Source organism: Miniopterus natalensis, chromosome 10 (assembly GCF_054644295.1).
Source record: "Miniopterus natalensis isolate mMinNat1 chromosome 10, mMinNat1.hap1, whole genome shotgun sequence".
Classification (NCBI taxonomy): Eukaryota; Metazoa; Chordata; class Mammalia; order Chiroptera; family Miniopteridae; genus Miniopterus; species Miniopterus natalensis.
Window position 1 is genome coordinate 29,514,739 of NC_142090.1, and position 18,721 is coordinate 29,533,459.

General features: G+C 35.2%; 1 pseudogene; it reads right to left on the minus strand.

The window, feature by feature from the left end:
* Positions 1–232: 232 nt before the first annotated feature.
* Positions 233–509, minus strand: LOC107542881 (leydig cell tumor 10 kDa protein homolog pseudogene; annotated as a pseudogene).
* Between the last annotated feature and the right edge of the window lie 18,212 nt (positions 510–18,721).

Sequence of the window (18,721 nt, forward strand, 5' to 3'; positions counted from 1 at the left end):
GGAAAGTTGGGAACATTCCGCGGGGACCCCGCCGGGTTCTTGGCTCTCTGGGCAGCTGCCGCGCGCGCTAGGCCGTTTCAGCCGTCGGCTCGAGCCGGGCCCCACCCCCACCCCACCCCCCACTCAGGGTTGTGCTGCAACCCAAAGCTCTGGGGACCAGGGCTCCTCTTAGCCATGGTGCTGCCTGTGGAGTCCCTGTAGAGGTCTGAACACGGGGGCAGGGGCTGTGTCCTTAGGAAGATGTCTTGGTGGAGGAGGAAGAGGCTGCCTCCTCCATGTGGGGTCTTGCAGCAGCGCCAGCTTCTTGGGCAGGCTGGTGCTGGCTTTCACCGCCACATCATGTTCAGTCTTCCAGATCCCAACTTCCAGGTCCTTCCTGAGCTGCCGCGGCGCACAACGAACGCCTTGGGGACAATGACAAGACCTGCCTCCCTCGGGCCCCAGCTCCGCTCCGAGGCGGCGGCCACAGCCGCCGTCTTGCGCTCGGCCTGCCTCTGCCGCTGCGCCATGACCGGACGTGTGATTTCATAGTATTTTGTTGAAGAATTTTGCATCTATATTCATGAGGGATCTGTGTTTATAATTTTCTTTTCTTGCAATGTCTTTTTCTGGTTTTGGTATTAAGGTAATTTGACCTCATAGAATGAAATAGGAAGTATCTCTTCTGTGTCTATCCTCTAAAAGAGATTGTAGAAAATTTGTGTATCAAACAGACCCTAAATGTTTGATAGAATTTAACGATGAACCAATCTAGGCTTGGTGCTTTCTGTTTTGGATGGATTCTAATTATAGATTAAATTTCTTTGATAGATATAGTCCTATTCAGATTGTATATTTATTCTTTTTTGAGTTTTGGCATATTGTGTTTTTCAAGAACTGATCCATATCATCTTGATTGTCAACTATGTGGGCATACAGTTGTTCATAGTATTCCTTTATCATTTTTGTTATGCCTATATGATCTGTAGTAACGTCCTTTCTTTAATTTTTGATATTAGTAATTGATATCCTCGTTCTTGTTTATTTAGTTAGCCTGGAAAGAGGTATATCAATTTTATTAACCTTTTTAAAAAACCTCTTTTGGTTTTATTGATTTTCTCTATTGATTTCTTGTTTTCGATTTCATTTATTTCTGCTCTAATTACTATTGATGTTCTGCTTATTTTGGATTAAATTTTCTGTTGTTGTTTTAGTTTCCAAAGGTGGAAACTTAGGTTATTGATTTAAGATTTTTTTTTTTTACAATATATGCATTCAGTGGTATAAATATCCCTTTCACTGCTTTCGTTGCATCTCACATGTGTTCATTTTTATTTAGATTCTCTTGAGATTTTTTCTTGACCCAGACTTTATTTAAAGTGTATTGTTTAATCTCCACATATGTGGGAAATTTCCAGCTATATGTTAATGGTTTTTAATTTAATTTTATTGTGATCTGAGAGCATACAGTGTTTTATTTTTATTCATGTAATTTTGTTTAAAATGTGTTTTACAGCCAAGAATGTAGTCAATTTGGTGAATCTCCTATGTGAGCTTGAGATGAATTTGTTTTCTGCTGTTGTTGCATGAAGTAGTCTATCTATAGAGTATTGACTATAATTCAATTACATCTAGTCGATTAATGGTGTTGAGTTTAACTATGTCCTTACTGCTTTTCTGCCTGTGTGATCTGCCCATTTTTGATAGAGGAGTATTGAAGTCTCCAAATATGATAGTCGATTTATCTACTTCTATTTGCAATTCTATTAGTTTTGCCCCACATAGTTTGACACTGTGTTATTAGGCTTATACTCAATGAGAATTATTATGTCTTATTGTAGAATTGATCCCTTTATCATTATAATGCCCATTTTTATTCCTGAAAACTTTCCTTGATTTAAAGTCTCATCTGTCTCAAATTTATACATAGCTACTCCTGTTTAATTAGTGTTAGAATAGTATATATTTCTTCATCCATTTACTTTTAATCTATATGTTTCTTTATTTTTGTTAGACAACATGTATTTCAGTCTTGTTTTTTTAATCTGCTCTGACAAACTCTGTCTTTTAATTGGTGCATTTAGACTATTAACTAAATGCACCAATTAGTTCAAAGTAATTACTGAAATAGTTGGATTTATATCTACCATATCTGTTACTGTTTTCTATTTGTTGCCCTTGTTCTTTGTTCCTATTTTTGCCTTCCATTATTTTTGTGCCTTTTTTGGTTTTAACTGAGCATGTTATAGGATTCCATTTTATATCCTTTCTTTACATATTTGTTATGCTAATTTTTTACTTTTTTTAGTGGTTTCCCTAGAGCTTGCAATGTACATTTGCAGCTAATCTAAATTCACTTGCAAATAACATTAAACCTCTTTACAGCTAGTGAATTACAAAATAATCCCAATTTCTCCTTTCCATACCTTGACCCATTGCTGTTATATATTTCAGTTATATAAAAGCATAAGTAAATAGTTACATAAGCTATATATAAGCATACATAATCAAATATATTGTTGGTATTTAGAACAAAATGTTATATATTAGATCAATTAAGAATAAGAGAAAGAAAAGTTTTTATTTTACTCTTTTTTTTTTTTTATGTTCTCTTCCTCTATATAGATCCAAGATTTTGAATTATATTATTTTTGTGCTTTCTAAAGAATTTCTTTTAGCATTCTTACAATGTAGATCTACTGGCAACAAACATTCTCAATTTTCAAGAGATTCTTTATTTCTCTTACACTTTTGAAGAATAATTTTTCAGGATACAGAATTCTAGGATGTGTTTTTTTCTCACAGCTTTAAATATTTCACTCCGCTCTTTTCTTGCTTGCTTGGTTTCTGAGGAGAAGTTGCGTGTAATTCATATTTTGTTTCTCTATAGGTAAGGTGTTTTTCCCCCTGACTTCTTTCTTGATTTTTTTCTTTCTTCTTGATTTTCTGTAGTTTGAAAATGATATGTCTTGGTGAATTTGTTTGTTTGTTTTGTTTTTGTTTGCATTTATTCTGGTTGGTGTTTTCTGAACTTCCTGGATCTGTGATTTGGTGTCTGACATTAATTTGGGAAAGTTTTCAGTCATTATTATTTCAAATATTTCTTCTGTTTCTTTCTCATTTTTTCTTCCTTTATTTTTTCTTTTTCATTTCTGATAGGGTTTGAGTTAGGACTAGTGCTAGAGCTAGGTTTAACGTTAAATCTAGTGCTAAAGTCAGGGTTAAGATCAGTGTTTGGGTTAGCATTGGGGCTAAATTTAGATCTAGAGTTGTATTAGGGCTAGGTATATGGCTAGGGTTAGGGCTAAATTAGGTGTTAGTGTAATTATTAAGGCTAGAGTGAGGGCTAGGTTTAGGTTTACGATTCTCTCTTGTTATTCTTAGTACATGAATTTTAAAACTTTTGTAGTTGTCCCCTAGTTTTTGGATATCTGTATCAGCTTAGAAACTTCACTTCTTTAATATGACCTTTTCTCCTTTTTTCTTTTTTATTCAAACTGGCCTCATCCAGCACCCTGACTCACCTGCCTCCTTCTCCCATTCACGACCACTCCCTTAATCAATAAACCTTCAGAACAATGAGGTTCTCATCTGTATCAAATAATCTTAAGAACAAAGTGTTAATGGCAAATGACACCAGCATGTTCAACCTCGATCCTTCAGTTTTGGCTAAGAAAAAATTCAGAGCCAAGACTCAAATATACAAAAGTTTATTTAGATAGTTACAGAGATAGAAGTGAGCTGTGGGAGAAGTGGGCCAGCTGGGCTACTTGGGCTCAGGAAACAAGTTACAGAGGCAAAAGAGGGCCCTTGCAGATTAAGAGAAAGGCAAAGAAGCCCTGCCCGTGTTGCTACGTGGTTACAGCATCAGCCTCCTCACTGAAGGGTGTCAGGTTCAGTTGTCAGGCAAGGGCAAGTACTTGAGTTGGAGATTCACTCCCCACCCCAGGTCCAGGCGAATACAGGAGGCAACTGGTAGCAACTAGTCAACGTGTCTCTTTCACATCTCTCACATCGAAGTTTCTCTCTCTCTCTCTCTCTTCCCCTCCCTCCCTTTTACTCTCTCTTAAAAGCAATGGGGAAAAATATATCCTCAGGTGGGGATTAACAAAAAACAAAAAAAAAAGAGAGAGAAAGACAAAGAAAATGCACCTGGGGGGAGAAGAAAGGGAAAGATGTGGGCATGCTTGAGAGAGAGAGAGAGTGTAGTGCTGGCTCCTTTCTCTTAAGTGCTTTTATCTGGAGGTCTTGGGAGGATCTCAATAGAATATTAATCAACTTTCCAGGTGTGTCTTCTCAGGGTCTGGTCTTCAATGATTAGATCAGTGCCAGGACAGTGGATCATTATTCATCACAGCTGGTCCTGATGTCAGCCATGGTGTCACTTCTGGCGTTGCTGCTTTTCTGGGCCTGAAGTTAAAACACAACTGAGGCCTAGATGTTAACTCTAGTTTGACCAAAACTCTATCTCTGCAATTAACAGATATGAGGCTTTGCACCTAAGATTATTTGATGGGAGTCAGACCCTCATTGTCTTTAGGGCTTAATGCTTAAGGAGGAGTCATTCAAGGGCTTATATGAGAGTTATATGAGACTTTTCTCTGATTCCCCCCTTGTTCGTCCTCTAAGGGACCTACTGCATGACTAGAGACATGCTAGGGGAGGAAAGGTCAGGAGACAGTTCAAACCACATGATCTGTGATTTGAAAGGTCAGGGGGCTCTAAACCACATGGCAGCAATATTCTAGGGGAGAAAAGGTCACCCTGGGGGCAGTGTCCCACCTTAAAATTGTTCGTGGCTAGGCAACTGGGGCTTATAGCTCTGGTGACCTTCTATACCTAGCCTATTGTTCCTACCCTGCTCATGTCTGTCTAACTATTATATCAAAAGCCTCAGGTCTGTTGAACACAGAGAGAAAGTTTTTGGTCAAGCTAGAGATAACATCTAGGCCTCAGTTGTGTTTCAGCTTCAGGCGCAGAAAAGTGGCTAAACCAGATGAAGTGACACCATGGTTTACATCAGGACCAGATGCACTGACCAATGCCCCCCACCACCCTGGCACTGACCAATCAGTAGAGATCAAAACCAGACCAGGACCCTAACTCCCTTAGTCACTGTGATTAATAATTTCCCCCCATATAACCTATTCCCTGGAAGCCATCGGGGAGCCAGGCCTTTCAGCATTAGCTCACCTGTCACCTGTCACTTTCTGAAAATAACCCTTTCTTTGCTGCAAAATCCTGTTTGTATCTTATTGGGCTCTGATTTGTGCAGGCAAACAGACCCCTTTAATTTCATAACACACTCTTTTCTGTTGCTTTTTTTGTGGGATTTTTCTTTATTCAGTCTTTGCTCTCTTTGATTTAATTTCTTAGGATTCTATTGATATATCCTAAAACTCAGGGATTCTTTCCACTGTTAAAGAGAAAACCAAAGGCCCAAAACAGTGTCTCTTGTGCTAATGCCCATGATATCAAACCAAGATTTTAGCACCTGATCAAATTGCTGTTTTGACTTTTCCTAGAAATATAGTCTTAACCAACCAGTCTGGAATTTTCTGGTCAAGTAGTAGTAAGATAATCTGTCACATGAGCCCTCTCCATCCCCCATAGAAAGAAGAGGCAATGTGCATGATAAAAACCCTTGCCATTCCCTTCCACCCAAAAGAAGATGCCTGGGTCTAAACATAACCCTTTCTTTTCTTTTGTTGATAGCTTCCTTGTCCCACCATTCTTTTTACGAATCCCTCCATTTTGTATAACCCCTCAAAGCACCCTTCTCATTGCTTGTTGGGATGCTGCTCAATTTGTGAATTGTTTAACAGAGCTATTTAGAGCTTCAAATTCACTCTGTTGAATTTTACTTTTTAACAACTCAGCACTGTGCAATATACTCACGAGCATTCTTAATTTTTGTTACAGCATTTTTTTATCTCTAGCCTTTCTTGTTGGCTCTTTCTCTCAGCTTACATTGCTCCTTGGTTCTTGTATGCTGTCTATTTTATCTATAGAGCCCTTGGGATAGTAATTATTGTTGTTTTATATTTCCAGTTTGATGGTATCAACATCCCTGTCATGTCTGGTTCTGATGCTTGGTTTTTCTCTTCAAATTGTGTTTTTTGCCTTTTGGCATGCCTTGTAATATTTTCCTGATAGCCAGACATGATGTACCAGGTAAAAGTAACAGCTATAAATAGACTTTTAGTAGTGTGGTGGTAAGGAGGAAACATGTTCTATAGTCCTATGATTAGGCCTCAGTCTTTTAGTGAGCCTGTGCCTCTGGACTGTGAACTTCACCAGTATCTATCAGTTTATTGCCACCCTTTTGGGTAAGACCATATAACTAGTACTGGTTGGAGTAGGGTATGTCCCTTCTATGTGGAAGGCTAAAGCTGTCTTGAATTAGGTACTTCTCTTTCCCTAGGTCAGTTACTCTTTGTGTAATACTCCAGCAGGTTAAGCTTTGCTAAATTAGTTTTACACCAGTAAAGGCCTTGTTAAGAGGACAGTGCTCTGGAGTATTTCGAAATGGTTTATTTAGGATATTTAGTGTGGGAACATAGTCGAGGTACTGGAGATAAATCTCATAATATTGTGGATGCCTCTCCTATGACTGGATCCCCTTGGAATACTTAAATACCAGACTTTTTCACATGGAGATTCCAATAATTTGTTGGTTTTCCAACTTCAGCTCTGTTTCCTGTGGTGGTGTCTACTCTTGAGTTTCTGCACAGTTACATGTGACTTTCTGTATTCACCTGCCTGTCTCTCCAACCTTGGAGACATCCATTTGCCCTGTGTCCTCTAGTGTCTTAAGCACCTGAAAAGAGTTGCTGACTTTTTAGTCTGTTCAGCTTTTTAGTTGTGATTAGGATAGAATGGCAACTTCCAAGCTCCTTATAGGCAGAAATGGAAATCAATGTTATTCTTAAAAGTAATTTTGAAACAACAGAATTTAAAACTATTGAAGTTTAAAATATAATATTATATTTCAGTATATTCATCTCTAAAATGAAGACAATAACAATGTCTACATTATAAAATTTTTGTGAGGATTAAATGAGTTAAAATAAGTCAAACACTTATGGATAACCTGGTATATAGTAATCATATGTGTTAATTTTAATTTTTATCATGGTAAGACTTATATCAAAGTATAACTTATTCTTCCTGGTAAATTCTAAGTTAGAAGTGATCATTAGATATACCATAAATTAATTTGAAAATTATTCTAGAGAGTTGAAACAAACTTTGTAACTGTAGAATACAATTTAGTAGGTTGACTATAAAATTTGGATTGCCCAAGGCAATTTCAGTTTTCCCAGGATGATCTCTATTTATGCTTGTTGTCTGCTTGTTGTCCTTGAATACTTTCTAAAAATTGAGACATAATTTTCATACAGCATTGTGTAAGTTTAAGGTGTACAGCATGTTGATTTGATACATTTATATATTGCAATGTGATGACCACTATAGTGTTAGCTAACAGTTCTATCATGTTACATAATTATCTTTTTGTGTGTGTGTGTGTGTGGTAAGAACAATTAAGTTCTAGCCTTTTAGCAACTTTAAAGTTTGTAATAGAGTATTGTTAACTAGAATCCTTATGCTGTGCATTAGATCTCCAGAACTAATTTATCTACTAGTTGCAGTATTATCCCCCTAAGCAACATCTCCTCAATTTCCTCACCACCACTCCACCCCAGCCCCTGGTAACTTGTTTTATGAATTTGGCTTCCTTTGTAGATTCCACATATAAGTGAGATCAGACAGTATTCTTTTCTGCCTGACTTATCTCATTTAAATAATGCCCTCAAGGTCATTCATTTGTTGAAAGTGGAGGGATTTCCTTTTTTCTTGTGGTTGAATAATATTCCATTGTATATTTATTTATATGCCACATTTTGTTAATCTGTTCATTCATTAATTAATACTTAAGTTGTTTCAATATGTTGGATATTGTGAATAATTCTGTAATAAACGTGGGAGTGCAGATATCTTTTTAATATCCTGTTTTTATTTCCTTCAGATATAGACCCAGAAATGGGATTGCTGAATTATATCATAGTCTTTTTAATTTTCTGAAGACCTTCCATACTGTTTTCCATATGGCTGCACCAATTTACATTCCCACTGACAGTGCATAAGTGTTTTCTTTTCTCCTCATTCTTGCCAACACTTGTTCTTTCTTGTCTTCTTTGTGATGGCCATTCTAACAAGTGTGAGGTGATATCTCACTGTGGTTCTGATTTGCATTTCCCTTGATGATTGGTGATGCTGAGGATCTTTTCTTGTACCTGTTGGTTATTTGAATGCCTTCTTTACAAAAAAAAAAAAAAAAAGTCTATTTAGTTCTTGTGTGTCCTGGCATGCTTTTAATAGCCTCCTTTTCACCCTCAAAAGTAGCCAGTTTGGATAGTAAATGTTATGAATACTCTATAATTAATGGGACAAAACCGTGTCACTTGAAAGAACATGGTTAAGATAAGAAAATAAAAATTTATTATTTAATTTACCTAATAAGTTGAAAAAAATTCTTCTTTTAGGCTTAAAAAACCTGTTAGCAATTAATAATAATTCTTCATGTGTTTATTTAACAAATACTTATGTAGTTCCTCTTTTGAGGATAAAGCTTTGAACAAGACAGAAAAGCTCCTTGCCCATGGAATTTACATTTTTGTGAAGGACAAAGATAATGAACAAGTATCTATAATAATAACACACAAATAAAAACTTTTAAATTCTGTTTTAAATAAATAAGGTAAGATTGATTTTGATAAATGCTCTAAAGAAAATAAAAATTATAAGGGAAAGACAGTATCTGGATGTTATGAAAAGAGCAGGACTGTCCAAAAATGTTCTGGTGTTCCATACAGATTGTTCAGATTTGGATAAGATACCTGGGACAAACCCTGCTCTCACCACCTGTCCTTTCTGCTGATGGACAATCTCCTTCAGAGCTCAGCTTCACAAGAAATCAGTATGTTTTGTCACCTGGGCCAGGAGCTATCACCTGTAGTTCATAGACAATTCCCATTTCTATAAAAATGGATCCTTCAAATCCAGACTCTCTGATGCTCAGCCAGTCTGATGTCCTCTATTAATAAGGTTGCTTTCATGCCTGATTATTACAAGGGAGACAAATGAGGGGACAGGTTTTCCCCAGTGGAATATAAACCTAAATTATATATTCAGCCTTGCTCCTTGAGGTGACACATCTCTCTCTCTCCTTCCCTCCCTCTCTCTCTCCCTCCCTCCCTCTCTCTTTCTCTCTGGATGATGGAAAAATCACATGTATAGCTGCCTTCTCTCTTGATGATGCTGACCTTGAAGTTTTGTATTTTATTTTAAAAATAATGAGAAATCATTGAAAGGTAAAGCCAGGAAATAACACAATCTGATTTGATTCAAGAAGATTATTCCGATGGCTATGTACATAATGCATTGAAGAGGAATAAGAATGAATGTGAGGTCAGTTAGAAAGTTATTGCCAATATCTAAAAGAAATGATGTGGCTTGGACAAAGATGATGGTGGCAGAAACTGAGTGAAACGGAGCAATTATAGAAATATTTTACAAAACTCATAAATGAATTATAACTAAGAGGCAGGAAGATGGAAAGAACCAAAAATAACTTCTCTGTGTTTGTTTGTTTTCTTTGAGTCATAGGAGGGTGGTTTGGGAGCCTAATTCCTTCCTGGGATTGTTAAATGGTATGCAGGTCTGGGAGGGGAATCCTGACCCACAGTAGTCACTGAACCTTACTCTAGTTCACCATTCAGCAGAAGTAATCATCTCATAAAAATATACATGGAAAGTTCTCTGTGTAGTATTGGCATCCAGGAAATTGATTGATTATATTAATGTAAATTTGAATATGGGTGTTGGGAATATTCAAACCTAGTCCCTTGGATAAGGAGCACACAGAGACAAACTTGTCTCTGGGATTCCCTTTTCCAAAGAAGGGACTTGGGTCTGGGTCATGTTTTCTATTTATTTCAATAGTTATTTTGTTCATTTTTATTTAATTCTAGCTTTTCTAATTAAATTTCCACAACCCTAAACCTAATTTTTGAATGATCTTTTGGTCTTTAAGTTCTTAGCTATTTAACCTATAACTTTCTCTCTCTCATATAGGCAATCTAAAGTGATTCCACTTTGGAGAAAAATTCTTAGAATGGGAGAGACGTTTGGGTCTCAGCTTTTTAAATGCTTACTTTATTTAAAGCATATATATATATATATATATAGCACATATATATTATATTTTTTACATATTTTCCTAAGTATAATTTAGCATGACAGTTATTTCTATTTAATATCATAATATTAAAAATATAGTTACTAGTAAGCAAAATAATTTTACAACTTCCAAATATAATGCTGTATTGGCAAAACACGTTGAAATACCTAAAGAAGAAAAGGGGGAATTAACATGATTAATGGAACTGTGGATATTTTTCCCCCAACTCTCTTAATTACACCAAATTTGGTATTATTAAATGTGACATTTCACCTATCATGTTTTAAGCTTCTTTAGGGAAAATAAAAAATACAGCAGTTTTTCTCCTTCGGAATAAAAGACCAATGTTATGTTGTTATGGCAACCAAAATTGAAAAACATTTAAGAGAAGGGTGGTACTTCAAAAGTTGCTGTAACTTGCTAATCATGCATGAATAATGTCATTTGTTTGAAATATGCTCATCGTTACATGATTATAGCTGTTCCCAAAATGTTGCAGAGTATTTTTAGGAGAATTACTTCATTAAAACCTTTTAAAAATTAACAAGTCAAATATTTATTACTTTCTTTAAAAAATGATTCCCAGCATTTTACTAGGCCTAGTATATTCACATTTATTTTCTAGTAATTTATACATAAACAGAAACTTTTATATTGACAGAAAGTATGCATAACTCATAGCTAGGCAAGAGTCTATTAATTATAAGTCATACTGACAACTATTAATTAGTTTTTACATGGAGGATGATGCCAACATTTTGGTTGACTTTTTTTTCTGTACTGACTACTTGATATCACAAATATAATAACTTTCATGTATAAAAGTTAATGATTATGTAATACATATATTATGTATGTCAATATTTGTCAATAAGTTGTTTCATTCTATTTCTAAAAGTAATATTGTAATCTTCTAGTTATTATTTTTATATTATCTTAATACATGTGAAACCTTTTAATTAAACATGGAGATAATATCGCTATATTACTTACAAGATCAATAGAAATATTGATACTTATACCTGATTTTAGTACCAAGCATACTCTAATCAACCCAAAGACTAATATAATAATTGTCATCTGTGTGCACACTTCTTTTCTAAGTGTGAATTTTAGGTCTATATCCCCATAGATTCTGATTCAATAGACTTGGTATTGTTCTCTGATATCAGTAGTGTTCAAATTTCATGGTTACTCAGGGTAGCATCATCACTCTTGAAGGTTCTTTGGACTCATGTTTAAGAAAGGAAGCATCTTTTTAAGTATTATGAACATTTTTGAGAATTCTGCCAGGGAAAAATGCAAGAACATTGTTTCTGAACTTTAACAGTGAGTCACAATATATCTGAAAAGGATTTTCTTGGAAAATATTCTCCATTCAATAGAATTTGTCAGTAACTTTTGTCTGGAAGAATGCTCTGGGATTAGAGGAACAAATCAATGGTCATGATGACAGATGGGACCTGTGGCCTTGCTATTTTGGCTTGCTAATTATATTTTAATTTGTTTTTAATCGAGCTAAAATATTTGAATTGTAGTTCAACTTTAACCATTTAATTTTTAGCTTCTCTTCGGGAATCAGAAGTTCTGGTAGCATGGAGCCTGCTTTCCCATTGAGACTGAACTGTGCTGTCACTTAAGATGTAACTGGGCTCTCCAAGTTACCACAGCCCCCGCCTGGCAGTGTGTATGAGGGAATGTGCATACATACCTCTTTGCCAGGAACAAATTCATGGGCATGTAGCCTATGCAGTTGCACTGGGCTCTGTAAATAGATAGCCAGACCTGCTTTTGCTCAGATACATGACCTGTTTTCTGTAGGTGCACTCAAGCACAGCCATTGTCATTTTCAGCTAGTGAACTCCTCTACCACTTTCAAGATTCAGCTTAAATATTTTCCTCCAGGAAGTCTTATAAGAACTAGCATACTAATTCAAGTGCCCCCTTTCTTAGCTCCCAACGCACCCTATTTATCTATAAAACATAATGCAACATATAATGAAAATGTTTGTGTATATTTCCCAGTAAAACCAAAGATAGGGGGCAGTGTTCCACATATGAGCTATCTGTAGACAGAGAAAAAGTTGATAAAAGCGATGTCAGCCTCATACGAGCAGGGACAGGTCATTTATTCAGTCAGGCGTGCAGGCACAAAAATATATTGAGTTCCCGCTCTGGGCCATATTATATCTGTAGTATTTTGATAAATATCATAGCGGTGATATAAGCAAAGACTTTGCCCTCGGGAAACTTGCATGTTGGTGCCCAGAACATAATAGGTATTAATAATTACTAAATTAAACTCTCAAAGGCAAAAGAGAAGTATCATTTTTGAAGGATTCTAATGCTTATTTGTTCTGTTTGGTTTTGTTTTCCCTCCTGTAATGAAGATAAAGTAATCAATTTGCTTCAGGCTCAGGGTAGAAAACCATATCAGCTTATAATTTTTTAACTAAAGGTTAAAGATCAAAGCAAAATATTTTTCAGCTGATGGGAAATGAAACTGTCATAACCAAAGAGCCAGTTCCTTAAGAGTTAGGATCAAGAGAAAGTGGAGAAAGAACAGATGAATAAGTATATAGAAACAGTCAGTAGGGACGTAATAGACCAGATAAAATTTGTACAGAAATATAGAGTACAAGAATGCACCTTCTCTTAGCAAATTCTCTTAGCATTCATCAACAATAACAACAAGCAACAAAAAATAAATGTGAGAATAAAGCTTCACAGTTAAAGGTGAGTCAGAGAATAATGAAAGTCTTCTAAATCTCTTCAAGAAATACATGCTGAGTTCCTCTTGGTTAAGATCACTATGCAAAGTCAATAGCTTTGTTTACTAAGAAGTAGAAATCTTGTGCATGAAGCTTATTTTTGTGTGTGTGTGTGTGTGTGTGTTCAAAGAAATGGGAGGAAAAAAGAGAAATGAGACAAAAAATGGGATATGCAGAAGTTCACCTGGAGTGGTAAATGTCTAAACAGAGCCAATTTTCATTTTTGAGCTATCCACCCATGTGACATCCACAGGAACACCTCCAGGGGTAAATTAATGCATTTGGGTGGTCTTAATACTCAACAACAATGTTAGTTGCAGAATTACTTCTTGGATTTTGAGAGTCTAGGTACTTCATTGTTAAATAAAATATTGGAGTACTTCATTGTTAAATAAAATATTGTCATATATGTGTGTGTGTGTGTGTGTGTATCAGTTAATTTTACAAAGAGATGCTTAGTTATATTTGTTATTTCTAAACTCTGAAAAATAAAAAAAAGTAAGCCAAAAGTACAAACCTCAAGTTTTAACATAAATAATACAAAAAATATAGAAAACAGAAGAAAATATGAAAAGTTAAATGTTTATTAATCTTATTCCCCTTTCATTTTGCATTTTAGTATATTTTTTACAAACTTTAATGAAACAAGTTTTAAAAATATTTTTCTGCCCAGCCGGTGTTGGCTCAGTGGTTGAGCATTGACTTATGGACCAGGCAGTCACTATTTGATGCCCAGTCAGACACCTGCCTGGGTTGGGGCTCAATCCCCGGTGAGGGGCATGCAGGAGGCAGCCAATCAATGATTCATTCTCATCACTGATGTTTTTGTCTCTCTCTCCCTCGCCCTTCTTCTCTCTGAAATCATTAAAATTATATAATAAAAATTAATATATATATTTTTTCTGCCAATAAGCTATTCTTCTATATCAATAATTTAAGATGCACATGTTGTATTCCTTGAATATAAAATGATTTACTTTACCAATCCTCTATGTTTGAGGAGTCAGCTATAAATTTATCATTGATGTAACTAATGCTGTGACACACATCAGTCTGTAATCTTTCTGTGCAACTCTGAATATTTGGGGCAATAATCTCAAAGGATTATATTTCTTCTGGGATTGATATAGTGTTCTCAATTTTTCTTTAGAAAAGTTTCATCAATTTACACTCCACTTTTTAAAATAATACTTTATTAAATTTATTAGGGTGACAATGGTTAATATGAACATATAGGTTTCAGGTGAGGGTTTCTATGTTACAAGATCTGTATTTTGCTCTACATGCTCACTACCCAAAGTCAAATCTTCTCCCATCACCATATATTAAGACCGTTTTCACCCAACCCCCAACCCCTTCCCTCTGGCAGTTTTATATCCCACATATGAATGAAATTATATGGTTCTTAGCTTTTTCTGATTGACTTATTTCACTTAACATAATATTCTGAAGGTCCATCCATGTTGTTACAAATGGAGTATTTCATCCTTTATTATGGCTGAGTAATATCCCATTGCATACATGTACCACATTTTCTTTATCCAGTCCTCTATTGAAGGACACTTTGGTTGTTTCCATGTCTTGGCTACTGTGAATAATGCATCAATGAACATAGGGATCGTGTATCTTTGCAAATATGTGTTTTCAAGTTTTTGGGGTATATACTCAGGAGAGGGATTGCTGGGTCATATGGTAGTTCTAGTCTTAATTTTTTGAGGAATCGCCAAACTGCTTTTCATAGTGGTTGTACCAGTCTGCATTGCCACCAGCAGTGAATGAGGGTTCCCTTTTCTCCAAAACCTCTCCAACAGTTGTTACTGCTTGTCTTGTTGATAATAGCCACTCTAACAGGTGTGCGGGGGTATCTCTTTGTAGTTTTGATTTGCATTTCCCTAATTGCTAGTGAAGTTGAACATCTTTTCATGTACCTATTGGTTGTTCATATGTATTCTTGGGAGAGGTGTCTCTTCAGTTCCTCTGCCAACTTTTTGATTGGATTGTTTGTTTGGTGTTGAGTTTTATGAGTTCTTTATGTATTTTGGAAACTAAACCTTTGTCAAAGCTACTGTTTGCAAATATTATCTCCCATCTGGTTGGCTGCCTGCTTGTTTTGTTGTCAGTTTCTTTTGCTGTGCAGAAGCTTTTTAGTTTGATATAGTCCCATCCATTTATTTGACTTTACTTCCCTTGCCTTTGGGGTCAAGTTCATATAATGTTCTCTATGACCAAGGTCCATAAGTATGGTACCTATGTTTTCTTTTATGTAACTTAATGTTTTGGGTCTCACATTTAGGTCTTTGATCCATTTTGACTTATTTTTTATTCATGATGACAAACCATAATCCAGTTTCATTCTTTTGCCTATAACTTTCCAGTTTTTCCAGTACCACTTAGAGGCTATCTTTAATCCATTGTGTGTTTCTGGCTTCTTTGTCAAAAATTATCTGCCCATATACATGTGATTTTATATCTGGGCTCTCTATTCTGTTCCTCTGACCTGTGTGTCTGTTTCTGTGCCAGTATCATGCTGTTTTGATTATCATAGCTCTGTAGTATAATTTGAAGTCAGGTAGTGTGATACTTGCAGCTTCATTCTTTTTTCTCAAAACTGCTTTGGCTATTTGGGGTCATTTGTGGTTCCATACAAATCTGATGATTTCTTGTTCTATTTCTTTAAAAAATGACATTGGTATTTTGATGGGGATTGCATTAAATCTGTATATTGCTTTGGGTAATATGACCATCTTAACTATGTTGATTCTTCCAATCCAGGAACACAGGATATTTTCCCATTTTGTTGTATCTTTTTCAATCTCTTTTAATAATGCTTTGTAATTTTCAGTATATAGATCTTTCACGTTCTTTATAAGTTTATTCCTAGGTATTTTATTCTTTTGGCTGTAATTGCAAAAGGAATTGTTTTTTATTTTCATTTTCTGGTTTTGTTGTTAGTATACAGGAAGGCCATGGATTTTTGTAAATTGATTTTGGATCCTGCAACTTTACTGTATTTATTTATTGTTTCTAATATTTTTTTGGTGGAGTCTTTAGGGTTTTCTATACACAGAATCATGTCATCTGCAAAAGTGACAGTTTTACTTCTTCCTTCCCTTATTGGATGCCTTTTATTTATTTCTTTTGCCTTATTGCTTTGACTAGAACTTCCAGAACTATGTTGAATAAAAGTAGTGAGAGTGGACATCCTTGTCTTATTCCTGACCTTAGAGGAAAGATTTTCAGTTTTTCACAATTGAGTATGATATTAGCTGAGGGTTTATCATATATGGCCTTTATTATGTTAAGATACATTTCTTCTATTCCTATTTTATTGACTCATTTAATCATAAATGGATGTTGTGTCTTATTAAATGCTTTTTCTGCATCTATTAATAAGGTCAATGATTTTTATTCTTTCTTTTGTTAATGTGTATTACATTGATTGATTTATGTATGTTGAACCATCCTTGTGCCCCTGGAATGAACCCCACTTGATCATGATGTATTATTTTTTTGATGTACTGCTGTATTCAATTTGCTAGTATTTTGTTTAGGATTTTCGTATCTGTATTCATCAAAGATATAGTCCGTAGTTTTCTTTTCTATGTGTGTTATCCTTTCCAGGTATTGGTATCAGGGTTATATTGGCCTCATAAAATGTGTTAGGAAATATTTCCTTTTCTTCAATATTTTGGAAGAGTTTGAGGCTGCTGGGTGTTAACTCTTCTTTGAACATTTGATAGGTTTCACTGGTAAAGCCACCTGGTCCTGGACTTTTGTTTTTCGGTAAGTTTTTTATGGTTGTTTCAATTTCCTCACTGCTGATCAGTCTATTTAGATTTTCCAATTCTCCATGATTTAGTACAGGAATATTCTATATTTCTAGGAACTTATTCATTTCTTCTAGGTTATTGAATTTGGTGGAGTATAGTCTTTCATAATGTAGTATGATCCTTTGGATATCTGTGATATCTGTGGTGATCTCTCCTCTCATTTCTGATTTTGTTTATATGGGTCTTTTGCTTTTTTCCCTTAGTGAGTCTAGCCAGGGGGTTGTCAATTTTATTAATCTTTTCAAAGAACCAGCTCTTCGTTTTATTAATTTTTTGTATAGTCTTTTGTTCTCTATTTCATTCAATTCTGCTCTAATTTTTATGATTTCCTTTCTTCTGCTGACTTTGGGTTGCTTTTGTTCTTTTTCTAGTTCTTTAAGATGTGATATTAGGTTGTTTACTTGGGATTTCTCTTGTTTCTTGAAATAGGCCTGTAAAAATATAAACTTCCCTCTTATTAGTGCTTTTGCTGCATCCCAGAAGTTTCGATATGTTGTTTTGTCATTCTCATTTGCCTCTATCTTTTTATATCATCTTTTATTTCTTCTTTGACCAAGTCATTTTTAGTAGTATGTTGTTTCATCCCCATGTATTTGTGGGTTTCATTACTGCTTTATTGCAGTTGATTTCTAATTTCAAGGCACCGTGATCAGAGAATATGCTTGGTACATTTTCAGTCTTGAATTTTTTGATGCTAGTTCTGTGACCCAACATATGGTCTATCCTTGAGAATATTCCATGTGCACTGGAGAAAAATGTATAATCTGATGTTCTGGGATGAAAAGCTCTGTAAATGTCAATTATATCCATTTGGTCTAGTGTTTCATTTAAGGCTGATATTTCTTTATTGATTTTCTATTTGATTGATCTGTCTAAAGCCATCAATGGTTTCTCCCTTTAGTTCTGTAATTGCTTTATATATTTTGGTGCTCCCTGGTTGGGTGCATATATATTAAAAAGTGTAATGTTTTCTTGACGTAGTGTCCCCTTTATCATGATAAAGTGTCTATTATCATGATAAAGTGTCTGTTATCATGATAAAGTGTCTATCTTTGTCTCTTGTTATCTTTGTTACCTTGAAATCTATTTTGTTAGATATAAGTATAAGTATGGCTACACCTGCTTTTCAGTGGATGTTATTTCCTTGGAGAATCATTTTCCACCCTTTTACTTTGAATTCACCTTTGTCTTTGCAGCTTAGATGTGTGTCTTGTAGGCAGCATACGGTTGAACTTTGTTTTTTGATCGACTCTACTACTCTGTGCCTTTTTATTGGTGAAATCAAGTAATTATTTATGTATGAGGATTTCCTATAGCCATCTTATCTTTTGTTTTTTGGAGGCTCTGTGCCTCCATTGGTTCTTTCTTTTGGACTTCTGTCTGTTGTTTTAGTTTAGTGTGTTTCATACTTATTTCCTCTGTGTCCTCTTTTTTTAAGCTCTGTGTCCTGGTTTGGGGATTTTTGAGTGTGGTTACCATTAGGTTTATAAAAAATAAAGTTGCATATATGCAATAAATTTTTTTTCTTTCGAGTGCCTCTGATGTTCATTCTCCTTTGCCAGTTCAGTCCTTTACCCCTTTCCCTTTTATGTGTTTATTGTTACAAATTATCCTTGTTTATGCTGTATTTTTAGTGTTCTTACTCATAGTGTTGTGACCTTATGTACTTTGTTTCAGGTAAAATAACTCCCTTGAGTATTTCTTGCAGTGGAGGTTTTTAGTGATAAAATCTTTCAGCTTCTGTGTGCATGGGAATGTTTTCCCTTTCCTTCATGTTTAAAGGATAATTTTGCTGAATATATTATTTATAGCTGGTAATTTTTATCTTTCAGTATTTGAATATTTGGTTCCACACTCTCTTCTGGCTTGCAGAGTTTCTGCTGAGAAGTTGGGTGAAA